This window comes from Arachis ipaensis, chromosome B6 (genome assembly GCF_059453495.1).
Source record: "Arachis ipaensis isolate K30076 ecotype BB chromosome B6, ASM5945349v1, whole genome shotgun sequence".
In the NCBI taxonomy this organism is placed as follows: domain Eukaryota; kingdom Viridiplantae; phylum Streptophyta; class Magnoliopsida; order Fabales; family Fabaceae; genus Arachis; species Arachis ipaensis.
Window position 1 is genome coordinate 111,396,325 of NC_142441.1, and position 18,010 is coordinate 111,414,334.

Sequence of the window (18,010 nt, forward strand, 5' to 3'; positions counted from 1 at the left end):
TCCATTGAGCTCCTTCCACACATATGTCCATGAGGACTTGGTCCAACCTTTGATTAAAGTTGACCCTTCTAGTGTAGGGGTGCTCATCTCCTTGCATCATAGGCAAGTTAAACGCCAACCTCACATTCTCCGGACTAAAATCTAAGTATTTCCCCCGAACCATTGTAACATAATTTTTTGGATTCGGGTTCTTACTTTGATCATGGTTCCTAGTGATCCATGCATTGGCATAGAACTCTTGAACCATTAGGATGCCGACTTGTTGGATGGGGTTTGTTAGGACTTCCCAACCTCTTCTTTGGATTTCATGTCGGATCTCCGGATACTCATTTTTCTTGAGTTTGAAAGGGACCTTGGGGATCACCTTCTTCTTGGCCACAACATCATAGAAGTGGTCTTGATGAGCTTTGGAGATGAACCTTTCCATCTCCCATGACTCGAAGGTGGAAGCTTTTGTCTTCCCTTTCCCTTTTCTAGAGGATCCTCTGGTCTTGGGTGCCATCAATGGTAATGGAAAAATAAAAAGCTTATGCTTTTACCGCACCAAACTTAGAATTTTGCTCACCCTCGAGCAAGAGAAGAAAGAATAGATGAAGAAGAAGAAGAAAATATGGAGAGGAGGGGGGAGGTGTGTTTCGGCCAAGAAGAGGAAGAGAGGGTTGTTTTGTGTGAAAATGAGGAAGAATGGAGGGCTATATATAGGGAAGAGAGGGGGGTTAAGTTTCGGCCATATAGGGTGGGTTTGGGTGGAAAATTGATTTTGAATTTTGAAGGTAGGTGGAGCTTATGAGGTAGGTTTATGGGGAAGAGTGGATGGATGTGAGTGGTAAAGAGGTGATGGGAAAAGGAGATTGAGGTGATTGGTGAGGAGTTTTGGGGAAGAGTGTTTATGGGATTGTGTGAAAGAGGGGTGAAAAGAAGTGAGTGGAGGTAGGTGGGGATCCTGTGGGGTCCACAGATCCTGAGGTGTTCAAGGATTTACAACCTTGCACCAAATTAGGCATGCAAAATGCCCTTGCACACAACTCTGGGCGTTCAGCGCCAGATTGGTGCTTGTTTTGGGCGTTGAACGCCCATTTGTTGCCCATTTCTGGCGTTGAACGCCAGAACCATGCTTGTTCTGGGCGTTCAGCGCCAGCTCTTCTCCAGGGTGCATTTCTGGCGTTCAAACGCCCAGATGCTGCCCATTTCTGGTGTTCAGCGCCAGAACCATGCTCTGTTCTGGTGTTGAACGCCCAAAACATGCTTCTTACTGGCGTTTAAACGCCAGTAAGGTCTTCCTCCAGGGTGTGATTTTTCTTCTGCTGTTTTTTATTCTGTTTTTAATTTTTCTATTTTTTTCGTGACTCCACATGATCATGAACCTAATAAAACAAGAAAAACAATGAAATTTAGATAAATAAACATTGGGTTGCCTCCCAATAAGCGCTTCTTAATGTCAATAGCTTGACAGTGGGCTCTCATGGAGCCTCACAGATGTGCAGAGCTTTGTTGAGACCTCCCAACACCAAACTTAGAGTTTGGATATGGGGGTTTGACATCAAACTTAGAGTTTGGTTGTGGCCTCCCAACACCAAACTTAGAGTTTGACTGTGGGGGCTTTGGTTGACTCTGCTTTGAGAGAAGCTTTTCATGCTTCCTCTCCATGGATGCAGAGAGAGATCCTTGAGTTGTAAACACAAGGTTATCCTCATTTAGTTGAAGGATTAATTCTCCTCTGTCCACATCAATCACAGCTCTTGCTGTGGCTAGGAAGGGTCTTCTAAGGATGATGGATTCATCCTCTTCCTTTTCCAGTATCCAAGATTATGAAATCAGCAGGGATGTAAAGGCCTTCAACCTTTACTAACACGTCCTCTACTTGTCCATAAGCCTGTTTTCTGGAATTGTCTGCCATCTCTAATGAGATATCAGCAGCTTGTACCTCAAAGATTCTCAGTTTCTCCATTACAGAGAGGGGCATGAGGTTTATCCCTGATCCAAGGTCACATAGAGTCTTTTCAAAGATCATGGTGCCTATGATACAAGGTATTATGAACTTTCCAGGATCCTGTTTCTTCTGAGGCAATGTCAGTTGATCCAGATCACTTACTTCATTGGTGAACAAGGGAGGTTCATCTTCCCAAGTTTCAATGCCAAATAATTTGGCATTCAGCTTCATGATTGCACCAAGGAACTTGGCAGCTTGCTCTTTAGTAACATCCTCATTCTCTTCAGAAGAGGAGTATTCATCAGAGCTCATGAATGGCATAAGGAGGTTCAATGGAATCTCTATGGTCTCTAATTGAGCCTCAGAGTCCTTTGGTTCCTCAGAGGGAAGCTCCTTATTGATCACTGGATATCCCAGGAGGTCTTCTTCCTTGGGATTCCCGTCCTCTCCTTCCCTTACAGGTTCGGTCATTGTAATTAATTCAATGGCCTTGCACTCTCCTTTTGGATTCTCTTCTGTATTGCTTGGGAGAGTACTAGGAGGGATTTCAGTGATCCTTTTACTCAGCTGGCCCACTTGTGCTTCCAAATTTCTAATGAAAGACCTTGTTTCATTCATGAAACTTACAGTGGCCTTGGATAGATCAGAGACTAAGTTTGCTAAATTAGAGGTATTTTGTTTAGAGTTCTCTGTCTGTTGCTGAGTGGATGATGGAAAAGGCTTGCTGTTGCTAAGCCTGTATCTTCCACCATTATTAAAGCCTTGTTGAGGCTTTTGTTGATCCTTCCATGAGAGATTTGGATGATTTCTCCATGATAGATTATAGGTGTTTCCATAAGGTTCACCTAAGTAATTCACCTCTGCTATTGCAGGGTTTTCAGGATCATAGGCCTCTTCTTCAGAAGGTGCCTCTTGAGTACTGTTGGATGCAGCTTGCATTCCATTCAGACTCTGAGAGATCATATTGACTTGCTGAGTCAATATTTTGTTCTGAGCCAATATGGCATTCAGAGTATCAATTTCAAGAACTCCCTTCTTCATAGGCGTCCCATTACTCATAGGATTCCTCTCAGAAGTGTACATGAACTGGTTATTAGCAACCATGTCAATGAGTTCTTGAGCTTCTGCAGGCATTTTCTTTAGGTGAATGGATCCACCTGCAGAAGTGTCCAATGACATCTTTGATAGCTCAGATAAACCATCATAGAATATATCCAGGATGGTCCATTCTGAGAGCATGTCAGAAGGACACTTTTTGGTCAACTGTTTGTATCTTTCCCAAGCTTCATAGAGGGATTCACCATCTTTTTGTTTGAAGGTTTGAACATCCACTCTAAGCTTGCTCAGCTTTTGAGGAGGAAAGAACTTGGCTAAGAAAGCCGTGACCAGCTTATCCCAAGAGTTCAGGCTATCTTTAGGTTGAGAGTCCAACCATATTCTAGCTCTGTCTCTTACAGCAAATGGGAAAAGCATGAGCCTGTAGACTTCAGGATCTACTCCATTAGTCTTAACAGTATCACAGATCTGCAAGAATTCAGTTAAGAACTGAAAGGGATCTTCAGATGGAAGTCCATGAAACTTGCAGTTCTGCTGCATCAGAGAAACTAGCTGAGGTTTCAGCTCAAAATTGTTTGCTCCAATGGTAGGGATGGAGATGCTTCTTCCATGTAAATTGGAATTTGGTGCAGTAAAGTCACTAAGCATCCTCCTTGCATTATTATTATTTTCGGCTACCATCTCTTTTTCCTGTTCGAAAATTTCTGAAAGGTGCTTGCTGGATTGTTGTAATTTAGCTTCTCTTAATTTTCTCTTCAGAGTCCTTTCAGGTTCTGGATCTGCTTCAACAAGAATGTTCTTGTCCTTGCTCCTGCTCATATGACAAAGAAGAGGGCACAGAAAAAGAATAATAATAATAATAGTAGAGATCCTTTATACCACAGTATAGAGGTCCCTGTGTAAGTGGAAGAAAGGAAGAATGGATAATCCAAACACAAAGGTGATGATAGGAGCAGAGGTGTGAGATGAAGAGAAGTGTTAGTAGATGAATAAATAAATAGAAGGAGATGGGAGAGGGAGAATTTCGAAAATAATTTTTTTGAAAAAGAGGTAGTGATTTTCGAAAATAGTTTTTGAAAAAGGTTAGTAATTTTTGAAAATTAAAATAAAAAATGAAAATAATTAGTTAATTAAAAAGAAATTTTGAAAAAGGGGGAAGATATTTTCGAAAATTAGAGAGAGAGAGAGTTAGTTAGGTAGTTTTGAAAAAGATAAGAAACAAACAAAAAGTTAGTTAGTTAGTTGAAACAAATTTGAAAATCAATTTTGAAAAGATACGAAGATAGGAAGTTAGAAGAGATATTTTAAAATCAAATTTTTGAAAAAGATAAAATAAGAAGATATTTTTGAAAACATATGATTGAAATTAGTTTTGAAAAAGATTTGAATTTTAAAATCACAATTAATGACTTGATTCATAAGAAATCACAAGATATGATTCTAGAACTTAAAGTTTGAATCTTTCTTAACAAGTAAGTAACAAACTTGAAATTTTTGAATCAAAACATTAATTGATGATGTTATTTTCGAAAATTATGTGATAAAAATAGAAAAAGATTTTTGAAAAATGTTTTTAGAATTTTCGAAAATAACTAAGAAAAATGAGAAAGATTTGATTTTTGAAAAAGATTTTGAAAAAGATGAGATTTTTAAATTGAAAATTTGATTTGACTCACAAGAAACAACTAAATTTTAAAAATTTTTGAAAAAGTCAAATCTAATTTTCGAAATTTTAAGAGAGAAAAAGGGAAAGATATTTTTTTGATTTTTTGAATTTTTATGATGAGAGAGAAAAACATGAAAATGATGCAATGCATGAAAATTTTTAGATCAAAACAATGAATGCATGCAAGAATGCTATGAATGTCAAGATGAACACCAAGAACACTTTGAATGTCAAGATGAACATCAAGAACTTATTTTTGAAAAATTTTTGATGCAAAGAAAACATGAAAGATACCAAACTTAGAAATTTTGCATGTATGGACACTATGAATGCAAAAATGCACATGAAAAACAAGCAAAGATGCAAAACAAGAAAACATCAAGATCAAACAAGAAGACTTACCAAGAACAACTTGAAGATCATGAAGAACACCATGAATGCATGAATTTTCGAAAAATGCAAGATGAGCATGCAATTGACACAAGACTCAAACAAGAAACACAAAATATTTTTGATTTTTTTGATTTTCTAAATTTTTTTTTCGAAAACAAAGGAGAAATTTTTGAAAGAATTTTTTTTGAAATTTTTGAAAACAAAACAAAAAGAAAATTACCTAATCTGAGCAACAAGATGAACCGTCAGTTGTTCAAACTCGAACAATCCCCGGCAACGGCGCCAAAAACTTGATGCACGAAATTGTGATCTCTGGTAATGGCTCCAAAAACTTGGTGCTCTAATTTCAATTCATAATTTGCCACAACTTCGATAGAACTAACCAGCAAGTGCACTAGGTCGTCCAAGTAATAAACCTTACGTGAGTAAGGGTCGATCCCACGGAGATTGTTGGTATGAAGCAAGCTATGGTCACCTTGTAAATCTCAGTCAGGCGGATATAAAATAGTTATGGAGTTTTCAAAAATAAATAATAAAGGAAGTTAAAGATAGAAACACTTATGTAATTCATTGGTAAGAATTTCATATAAGCGCATGGAGATGCTTTCGTCCCTCTGAATCTCTGCTTTCCTGCTGTCTTCATCCAATCAGTCCTACTCCTTTCCATGGCTGGCTTTATGTAAGGATGTCACCGTTGTCAATGGCTACTTTTAATCCTCTCGGGAAAATGGTCCAAATGCTCTGTCACAGCACGGCTAATCTTCTGGAGGCATCACCCTTGTCGATGGCTGCATCCTATTCCTCTCTGTGAAAATGGTCTGATGCGCTGTCACTGCATGGCTAATCATCTGGAGGTTCTCGATCATACTGGAATAGGATTTACTATCCTTTTGCGTCTGTCACTACGCCCAGCACTCGCGAGTTTGAAGCTCGTCACAGTCATTCAATCCTCGAATCCTACTCGAAATACCACAGACAAGGTTTAGACTTTCCGGACTCTCATGAATGCCGCCATCAATCTAGCTTATACCACGAAGATTCCGATTAAGAAATCCAAGAGATAATCATTCAGTCGAAGGTAGAACGGAAGTGGTTGTCAGGCACACGTTCATAGGGAATGATGATGATTGTCACGTTCATCACATTCAGGTTGAAGTGCGAATGAATATCTTAGAAGCGAAATAAGATGAATTGAATAGAAAAACAGTAGTAATTTGCATTAATCTTTGAGGGACACCAGAGCTCCACACCTTAATCTATGGAGTGTAGAAACTCTACCGTTTGAAAATACATAAGTGAAGAAGGTCCAGGCATGGCCAGGAGGCCAGCCCTCAAACGTGATCTAAGATAGCATACAACTGATCAAAGATGTCTCATACAATAGTAAAAGTCCTATTTATAATAAACTAGCTACTAGGGTTTACAAAAGTAAGTAATTGATGCATAAATCCACTTCCGGGGCCCACTTGGTGTGTGCTTGGGCTGAGCTTGAAGTCTACACGTGGAGAGGTCATTCTTGGAGTTGAACACCAGCTTTTGTGCCAGTTTGGGCGTTGAACTCCACTTTGCAACTTGTTTCTGGCACTGGACGCCAGAATTGGGCAGAGAGCTGGCGTTGAACGCCAGTTTACGTCATCTAAACTTGGGAAAAGTATGGACTATTATATATTGCTGGAAAGCCCTGGATGTCTACTTTCCAACGCAATTGGAAGCGCGCCATTTTAAGTTCTGTAGCTCCAAAAAATCTATTTTGAGTGCAGGGAGGTCAGAATCCAACAGTATCAGCAGTCCTTCTTCAACCTCTGAATCTGATTTTTGCTCAAGTCCCTCAATTTCAGCCAGAAAATACCTGAAATCACAGAAAAACACACAAACTCATAGTAAAGTCCAGAAATGTGAATTTAACATAAAAAATAATGAAAACATCCCTAAAAGTAACTAGATTCTACTAAAAACATACTAAAAACAATGCCAAAAAGCGTATAAATTATCCGCTCATCATACACCCTCCTCAACATCAATTTCAAACTCCTTAGAAGGGGGCTCTATGACTTGAGTTTCCCATGGAGGTTCCGCATCTCCCAAGTCTTCAACTACTTCTTCCTCTTCAACGATCATGGCTTCCTCCAATTGTTCCAATACAAAGTCGTGCTGCTCACTGTCCACCAGAGTTTCTAGTGTCTCCTTCATGCTACGTTCTTCAATAGATTCTCCACATAAAACCGTGGGGGTTCCTTGAGTGTTCAGATGTTGGGAAGCTAATTGATTTACTACCTCGGTTAAGGCAGTCACTAATTCCAGTACATTCCTTTTCATCTTCGCTTGCCCTTGAAGAAGACCACGAAGGATGTCATCCATTGGAGATTGGGGTGGATATGAGGGTTAATTATTTTGGAGAAAGGGTTCATAATAGGAAGGTGGTTCTTCTTGATAAGGATATGGAGATGGTGAATATTGAGGTGGTGGTTCTGGGTGTGGTTCATATGGTGGTTGGTGTGGTGGATACAGGTTAGGGTCATATGGTGATGTTTGGTGGTAAGGGGCTTGTGAGTATGGTGGTTCAAAGTTGTGTTGAGGAGATGGTTCATAAGCATATGGTGGGGCTTGTTGGTAACTACAAGGGGTTCCACCATAGTCATCATTTTGGTATGCATCACAGAATGGTTGTTGGTTATAGTGCATTGGAGGGGGTTGTTGCCAAGAGGGTTGATCAAATCCTTGTGGCTCCTCTCATCTTTGATTCTTCCAACCTTGATGCCTATTTTCATTATAGTTTCCATTCCTTACAACAACATTGGAACCAAACTTAAAGCGATGGGGGTGAGAACTCATAATAGCAAATAAAAATTAAAAACGAAAATAAAAACAAATTTAAATTAAAAGGTTATTGAAATTTAAATTTTTGAATTTGAAAATTAAATTTTGAATTTTGAATTTTGAAAAAGTCAACAATATAAGATAAAGATTTGAAAAAGATTTAAATTTTGAAAATGTTTGATTTTTAAAATTTTAAATTTAAATTTTGAAATTTGAATTTTGAATTTTGGAATTTAATTGAAATTTGAAATTTGAATTTGAAATAAGATAAGATAAGATTTTGAAAAAGATATGATTTTTGAAAAAAAAATTTGAATTTTGAAATTTAAAACTAAGATAAGATAAGATAAAAAAATTTTAAAATAAAAATCTGAAATTTTTTTTATAACTAAATAAAAACCAATAACTTCTTAATTTACGAAAAAGCAAAAATAAAAACAAAAATAAAAACAAATCAAAAAGCAAATATTTACAATAACCAATAATAAGGCACACGTTTACAATTTCCCGGCAACGGCGCCATTTTGAAAGAGCGAAACTCTCGCGCGATCTAGAATTTTCACAAATAAATTTGCGTTGTAAGTATAGCTTCTAGACCGACAAGAATTCGTTTCTTACAAAAGTTTTTGGTTGTCACTTAAGCAAACCCAATAAAAATTTATAACCGAAGTATTTAAACCTCGGGTCGTCTTCTCAAGGAATTGCAGGGAAGTATGACTTATTATTAGCTATGAAAAAGGTAGAATTTTGGGTTTTTGAAATAGGGAATAAGTAATTTGAATGGCAAGAAAAATAAATAAATAATTATAAAGTAAACTCTTGGCAAGGTATGAGAATTAGAAGTCCTATCCTAGTTATTCTTATCAATGGTGATGAGAATTATATTTTGCTTCCCACTAAGTTAACCTTTGCTAAACAAAGGAAGGTCAAGTGGACTAATCAATTTTGATCCTCATGTCCTAGTCAATTCCTAAGGAAAGAATAGAGTTATTGGAATTCAAATCAATTAGCAAAAATAACAATTATCAATCACGATGAGTTTGATAACTCAAGAGTCTCCAATTAATCAATTAAAGCCAAGAATATAAAAGGCTAAATAAAAATAATAAATCTGAAATACCTCAATTGCATTAATAATAGAAAATCAATCTAAACATAAAGAGTTCATAAACTAAATTGATAAAATAAATAAAAGGAACATTGAACCTGTAATGAAGATAAGCAGCCCTAAAATTGAGAGAAATCCTAATCCTAATCCTAAGAGAGAGGAGAGAACCTCTCTCTCTAAAAACTACATCTAAATTATGAAAAGTGAATAATGGAAGACATGTTGTTGAATGGATGCATTCCCCCACTTTATAGCCTCTAATCTGTGTTTTCTGGGTCAAAAACTGGGTCAAAAACAGCCCAGAAATTGCCCCCAACAATTTCTGGTACGTACAGGTTGCGGGAAAGTGACGCGGAAGCGTCGTCCACGCGTTTGCGCGGATTGGGTTTTTGCCAGGTCACACGTCCACGTGATCCACGCGTTCACGTCGCCTAGCTTCAAGGAAGCTATGACAAATTATATATCGTTGCGAAGCCCCAGATGTTAGCTTTCCATCACAACTGAAACTGCGTCATTTAGACCTCTGTAGCTCAAGTTATGGTTGATTTAGTATCAAGAGGTCAGGCTGGACAGCTTTAGCAGTTCCTTCAGATTCTTGTATTCCTTCCATTTTGCATGCTTCCTTTCCATCCTCTAAGTCATTCCTCCCCTATAAACTCTGAAATCACTTAACACACATATCAAGACATCTAATGGTAATGAGAGAGGATTAATATTAGAAAATATAAGGCCAAAGAAGCATGTTTTCAATCATAGCACAAAATCAGGAAGGAGAATGTAAAATCATGCAAATAGTATGAATAAGTGTATGAAAGATTGATAAAATCTACTCAATTGAGTACAAGATAAACCATAAAATAGTAGTTTATCAGCACCCTAAACAAGCCACCCAAGTACCCACGGGTAGGAAGGTTCACGAACTATACGCCACTTGCGGCGCCTATAGTAGAAGTCTACAACAAATTACAGACAAGGGAATCCCGTCCAGACCTAGGCCATTGAAGGAAAGAACGGGAGGCAACAAGAGCTTTTACTGCGATTATCACAAGGGGTTTGGCCATAAAACCCAAGACTGCTTCGACCTCAAGGATGCCCTGGAACAGGCCATAAGAGAAGGAAAGCTGAGTGAATTCTCCCGGCTCATCAGAGAACCGAGGAGGCGGGAAAGGGAACACTCTGAGGAAGATCGGAGCCGAACTATCAAACCAAGGCAAGAACCCACAGGGGATGCCAATAACCCCCCAACTTTTGTGGTCAACATCGTGGTCGGGCGCGACAGCCCCCCTAAATCCAAGTCGGCAGCCAAAAGGGACACCCGAGTACTCTCTATCTCGACAGATGGCCCCGCCCCCAGCAAAAGGCATCCCACAATATCATTTGGCCCAAAAGATAAGTGGTTCAATAACCTCCCCGAAAACCCCCCATGGTAGTTACCGCGATGGTCGGGACATGACTAGTCAGGCGTATCCTCGTCGACACAGGAGCAGATTCAAACATTTTATTTAGAAACGTGTTCGACGCCATGGGGCTCAGGGAATCCAACCTCAAGAATCACCAACATAGAGTCATGGGACTAGACGATAACTACATTAAACCCGACGGGACAATCTCTCTCCCAATCTGCCTAGGAACCAGTGATGCCAGGAAATCGGTTATGGCAGACTTCGTAGTCCTTAGAGACTCCACTGCCTACAACATCTTCCTAGGAAGAAAAACTATCAATGAATTCTCAGCTATAATATGCACCAAGTTCCTAACAATGAAGTTCATAATGGACAAGGGAACAGTTGGTTCCATAAGGGGAGACCTAGAAACGGCAGTCGCTTGCGACAACGCCAGTCTCTTCTTAAGGAAAGAATCTAAGAGGGCAGCCGGCGTGTTCCTGGCAGATCTGGATGTCAGGATGGAGGACAAGCCAAGACCAGAACCAGAAAGGGACATGGAAAAGTTCCAGATAGGAAAAATGGCAGATCAGTTTACCTTCGTAAATAGAAACCTGCCCCATGAACTTAAGGGCCCCCTTATAAAGATCGTGAGGGCAAACGGCGACATCTTCGCATGGACCCCATTAGACATGCCGGGATTGGATTCTGAGGTCATGTCCCACCGGCTAGCCATAAAACCTGATGCCAAACCGATAGCCCAGCGGCGAAGGAAGATGTCCCAAGAAAGGGCTGAAGAAGTCGCCAAACAAATAGCAGGATTACTAGAAGCAGGGTTCATTAAGGAACTCGAGTACTCGACATGGCTGTCTAATGTCGTCCTAGTCAAAAAAGCCAGCGGAAATTGGAGAATGTGCGTCGATTACTCCGACCTAAACAAAGTGTGCCCAAAAGACTCCTTTCCCCTCCCTAACATTGACACCTTGTTTGACTCGGCGGCAGGATATCGTTTTCTCAGCTTTATGGATTCCTATTCTGGCTATAATCAGATCCCAATGCACCGACCTGACGAGGATAAAACGGCATTCATAACACTAGGGGGCACTTTTTGTTACAAAGTAATGCCCTTTGGACTGAAGAACGCAGGAGCCACCTACCAAAGACTAATGAGAAAAGTCTTCCACGACCTCATCGGCAAGTCGGTAGAGGTTTTCGTTGACGACATCCTGGTAAAAACAGCAGAGTCGAACAAGCTAATAGACGACCTCTAGGCTGTCTTCAAGGCACTAAGGAAATTCAACATGAGACTCAACCCGCTTAAATGCGCATTCGCCATGGAAGCAGGGAAGTTCCTAGGATTCATGATAACACAAAGAGGGGTAGAAGCCAACCCGAATAAATGTGAAGCCGACCTCAAAATGACAAGCCCTGGGTGCATCAAAGATGTACAACGACTCACCAGGAAGCTCACGACTTTGTCTCGATTCCTCAGCACCTCGGCAGAAAGGGCCATCCCATTCTTCAACCTAATGAAAAAAGGGATCGCCTTCGAGTGGACCCCGGCATGCGAAGAAGCGTTCAGCCACTTCAAGAAGATACTCTCGGAACCTCTCGTACTCAGCAAGCCTAGAGAAGGGGAGCCCCTATACTTGTACTTGGCTGTAACCACGCAAGCAATAGCGGCAGTACTGGTCCGAGAAGAGGACAAAACTCAGCGCCCAATATACTTCATCAGCAAAATACTCCAAGGAGCAGAGACGAGGTACACCAAGTTGGAAAAGCTGGCCTACGCCCGACTGATCTCATCCAGAAGGCTAAAACAATACTTCCAAGGGCACACAATAATCCTGAGAACCGACCAGGCCATCTGACAAGTCCTCCAGAAACCCGACCTGGCGGGAAGAATGATGGCATGGGCGATAGAACTCTCTCAATATGATTTGCAATATGAGCCCAGACAGGCAATCAAAGCCCAAGCCATGGCATATTTCCTCGTAGAAGTCATAGGAGAGGCTCCCGACCCACCGAACACACGGTGGAAACTCCACGTTGACGGAGCATCCAACCAAGCATTTGGAGGGGCCGGAATCATCCTCGAAAACTCGGCAGGAGTAGCCTATGAACAATCCATCAAGTTTGACTTCTCGGTCTCCAATAACCAGGCCGAATATGAGGCCCTGATAGGGGGACTGATACTAGCCAAAGAGGTCGGGGCGTCTAGGGTGGAAGTCAGCAGTGATTCTCAGGTTGTCACCTCCCAGGTAAATGGCAGCTACCAAGCTAGGGACGCGCTGCTACAAAAATACCTGGAAAAGGTAAAAGAACTATGCCAAAGCTTCGAAGAAGTCACAATCCAGCACGTCCCCAGAGAAAGAAACGTCCGAGCCGACCTCCTTTCCAAGCTAGCAAGCACCAAATCCGGGACAGGGAACAGATCCCTAATCCAGGGGCTAGCAACTGAACCTGCAATCGTCATGTGCACAGCCCAGGTGCCGAACCTCCCCTCATGGATAGACCCTATTTTCTGATATATGGAGCATGCAAAAACACCCCCAGATGAGAAGGAGGCACAAGCTATTAAGAGAGAAGCTCCCAAATATAATTTTCTCCCAAATATAATTTTCTAGTTTTATATCTGTGTTTAAAAGAGACTGATAACCTTCATGACCACCCCAGAAAATATAATTTTCTCCCCCCAAATAATGTGTCACCTGCAAATTAAATTAGCCAAATGGATCTTTCTTCTACTACTGCTACATTCAATTTATACACACAAATGTACTTCCATGGCTTTTTCACTTGAACAGCAGCATATGCATACATCTGTAATTCGGAATTATCAAAACAACTCAATTTGTTTGCCATCAACTCAGCATATATAATTGGAATAAATTAAAGATCACATATATAAGATATATACCTAGTAGCACCACCATGCATAGAGCGAGAATACATGAATAATTGAGTCATTCCCCATAAAACTTTCTTGTTGCTCTACATTATTAAATAAAGGGTAAAGTATACTGTTTGTCTTTGAAGTTTGGTAAAAGTTTTAAAAATACTCCTAAGTTTTATTTTGTTTCAATTTTGTCCCAAAAATTTTTGATTTGCATCAAATATACCTTCGACGGCTAAATTTTTAAAAAATTTAAGATCAATCTGACAATAATGCATAAAAATTATGCTTGATTTGCTTGTGTTGAGGGTTGTTCTTATGAAATTGTTGTTGAATTGTCTTAAATTTTTTGAAAAATTAGCCGTCAGGGGTATATTTGATGCAAATCGAAAACTTTTGGGATAAAATTGAAACAAAATAAAACTTAGGGATATTTTTGAAACTTTTGTCAAACTTCAAAGACAAAAAATATACTTTACCCTTAAATAAAATAAAAAATAAAAATTATGAGATGAATACATACTTAATGCATTATTTAGAACAAATGTATATGTATGACATAAGCTAGAAGAAAAAGGATCCTTCATGTCAAATTACCTTAGTTTAAAGGTCTTTAGCAAGAGCCATCACTTCTAGGGGTGGCAAAACGGGTCGAGCCCGTCGGGCCGATCCGCTAAACCCGCTAAAAAAGGCGGGTCGGGCTAGGATTTGGAGCCTGCCAAATTAAAAAAACCCGCCAAACCCGCACTGCCAAATTGGCGGGGCGGGGTGGGCCGGTCCGCCGGGCCAAAGATTTTTATTTTTTTTATTAAATAAAAGAGTGATTACTATTATAAAATTAATAATTATAGGATTTTTAAACACTTTTTTTTATTTTTTGTTTTTATTCTTCTTTTAGTTGTTAACTTTATTTATTTTATTTTACAATTTCGTATATATGCTCAAATTATATGACTTATTTTTTAAAATAAAGATGATTCTATTGACAAATATTATTTTAAACAATTTTATTGAAATTAAAAATAAAAAAAAAATAATAAAAGAATTATATTATAATTTGACTATTTTTTATTTGTATTTGATTTTTTAATTATTATTTTTGGTTAATTTTAATGAATTTTATTTAAAAAAAAAAGAAGCGGGCTAGCCCGCCAACCCGCCAATCCGCCATAAAGCGGGGCGGGCTAACATTTTGAACCCATTTTAGTTGGCGGGGCGGGCCGGTCCGTCCCGTTTTTGGGGCGGGCCTAGGCAGGGCGGGGCGGGTTAGGACGGACCGGCCCACTTTGCCACCCCTAATCACTTCATCCAAATTTTTATTAGCTTCCTATGACAAACTCAACAGATGCAATAATTAAAAGTAGAGCATTATCAATTAATCGAGTACAAAATATAACAAATTTAAAAGATTGAGTGATCACCTTCAAAGTTTGTCCATCAGGAGCTATATCCTATCGTGGAAGCACCAAAAATTAACCCTAAATTTGTCTATAAACTCAGTTTGTTCTTACTGTGTATACTAAGTAATCTTATATGCATTAGTTATTATATTATATATTAATGCCCTAAATCATGGCATAAGAGATTCGTGAAATCATATATTTAAATGTAAGAAATTAGTGTATACCAAAATAAATAAATAAATAATTATTTTTGCTTTTAAAAACTCAGAATATATATTAATAAATTTAAGCCTTGTTAGACTACTAAATAAATAAATAAATAAATAAATATAAATAAATAAATAAATCGTTGGTACAATTGCATGGTAAAGAATCCCATTACTATAGATTAAAAACAAAAATAATTTCATCATAACGTTTGTAATGCACGCTAGACTACTAAATAATTTTGTATTAGTATCTTTCTCAAACTACTCAGCTTCCTTTAAAGCTCTACTGAATTAATGTTTCAAAGTAGTCTAGAAACTAGAAAGTGACTAGTGGTACTTTAATATGGCAAGCATAAATATCAGTTCAATTTAAAAAGCAAAAGTGAAAAACTTTTATATATCTGTAAAACGATATGCAAATTACTGGAGAAGACAATTTATATACTTTCAGCAATTCAAGGTAGTTGTTGTTAAACTCTGACTCACTGTAAGAAAACAACTGGCGTAGAAGCCAACCACCATCCCACAGTGTCTCTGCAGATATAATAGAACAATAGAAGAGGTTAACTAATGCATCAATCACCTGAAAATACACCATACATAAACATAGAAATTAAAATTTTATTTGGATTTGAATAATGTGCCTAACAGTAATCCATATGAACTTTAAAACGGTCTACATAAACTATTCCAAAAATAATAAACAGAGTAAAAATTATATCATAACAAGAACATACTAGAGAGAAAGATTTACCTAAAATTTGTGTACAAGTGGACTTGTTCCCACATCAATAGGTTGAGACGATACTTGATAAATTTTAATTTTATGGTTTATCTTGTGCTTAATTTAGGGGATTTTATCACCATTTCTTACATTTATTCAATGAAATAGCATGATTTTGTAATTCTCCCTTAATTTGTGTTTAAGTGTAAAAACATACTTTTTAGGCCTTTAAATTGGTAATCTTAATTCACTTTAATTCCATTTGATGCCTTGATGTATTTGTTGAGTGATTTCAGGTTCATAAGACAAGTATTGGATAGAAGAAGTGAGAAGAAAAGCATGCAAAGTGGAGAATGCATGAATAAATGAGCATTGGGAGATTTGAGGGCTACGCGCACGCGTCATCCATGTGTACGCGTGCGTTGAAGATTTGCAAGCAACGCGCACGCGTCACCCATGCGCACGCGTGACGCTGATCACGTGACCTCATTAAAGTGAATTCGTTAGGGGCGATTTCTGAGCTTCCCAGGCCCAAATCCAACTCATTTCTGAGGGTATTTCATGCAGAATTCAAGCTAGGGCAAAGGGGGAGCACTTAGTTGTAGATTAGGAAGCATGTAGTTAGTTTCTAGAGAGAGAATCTCCTTCTTCTCTCTAGAATTAGGTTAGGATTAGGCTAAATTCTCTTAGATCTAGGCTTAATTTTTTGTTTTCATCTTGTTTCCATTTCAATTTCTTGTTGTTACAGCTATGCTCTCTTAGTTTTCTTGTCAATTTTCCCTTTGATGTATCTTTTATGTTGTTGCACTATTGTTGGATTAGGATTTCCTTTTAATGCAATTCATGTTTTATATTCCCTTGTTGTTTAATTGAATTGTTGTTAATTCTTTGCAATTGGGTAGTTGTAGATTTAATATTCTTGTTGTCATTTTATCTTACTTTCCTTTTGTGCCTTCCAAGTGTTTGACAAAATGCTTGGTTGGTTGTTAGAGCAGATTTTTGAGCATTCTTGGCTTGGAAAGAGGAATTAGGCAATCTTGAGTCATCAATATCCAACCTATGTTGGTGATCTAGAGTTGTTAGCTAGTATTGTTTTCATTGACTCTAATCTCTTGCTAATTCAATTAGTGAATTGATTAGTACTTTTGGATTGAGATTAGCTAGTCCTATTTGACCTTCTCCCTATGTGAAGATAACATTATACCTTCTTCCATTGTTGGAGATGACAAAATAGGATAAATTCTTGTTCATTATTGTTATTAGTGACTAGGATAGAAAGCCTATGATCTCAACACTTGCCATGAATGTCTCTCTTTATTAATTGATTCCTTTAATTGTTTGATTTACATTTCTTGCCATTTATTTCCTTGCCCCTTTTATAAATCAAACCCCCCGTATTCCCTCATAGCCAAATTGATCACTTCATTGCAATTCCTTGTGAGACGACCCGAGGTTTAAATACCTCGGTTAATTGTAATTGGGGTTTGTACTTGTGACAACCAATCTTTTTAAATTTGATGTGAGAATTATTAGTTGGTTTGGAGCTATGCTTACAACGAAGTAATTCGTTTTCTATTAAGAGAAATTTCTAGACTATCAATAATTCTTACTATCAAGTTTATGGCGCCGTTGCCGGGGAATTGCAATGGTGCTATGTTATTGGCTATTGTATATATGTGAATATTGCGAATATGTTTGCCTTTTGTTTCTTTGTTAGTTGTTGTTAGTTTTAGAACTTTGTTTTCTTTGTTTGTTCTTAGCTTTTGTTTTTTGTTTTCTCTTTCACTATGAATTCTCATCCTTTTGGCTATAAGTTTAGCTACAATTATGTTGCAGGAAATGAAAGCTTCAATGAGGAACCACATTGTGGAAATGGATATCAATTTAGGGAGGAGCCACATGCTTATGGGCAACCTTCATGGCAACACCCTCCTCCAATCTCTCACGGCTACAATCCACCCCCATAATGTACATAATTATGACCCAAACCCTCAACATTGTTGTCCTTCATACTCACAAGCCTCATACCACCATTCACCCTCATATGACCCTAACCCATATCCACCATACCAACTCCTATATGAGCCATACCTAGAATCACCATTCCAACACCAATACTCCCAAGAACCCTAATTTCCATACACACTACCTCAAGACTTTTACCAATATGAACCACCTTCCAACTACAATACCCTTCCATCAAACAATGAACGCTCTCTTCCACCACCTCCAATAGATGAAGGTCTCCATGCCCTCATGCTAAAGCAAAGAGATCTTAGATCTCGTATCCTAAGGCAACAAGAGGAGACGGAAAAGTAATTCAAGGAGGTAGAAGCCAAGATTGTTATCATGATGGAAACCGTTAGCAACATGGTCTCATCCCACATAAGCTTGCGCGACCAAGGCACTCCCATTGTTGAATGTGG

General features: G+C 38.5%; 1 non-coding gene across 1 annotated transcript; it reads left to right on the top strand.

Moving 5' to 3' along the window:
* The first annotated feature begins 3,167 nt into the window (after positions 1-3,167).
* Positions 3,168-3,271, top strand: LOC148562318 (small nucleolar RNA R71). Its single transcript, XR_015887516.1, has one exon. It is a non-coding gene; the product is annotated as a small nucleolar RNA R71 (small nucleolar RNA).
* Positions 3,272-18,010: the final 14,739 nt, after the last annotated feature.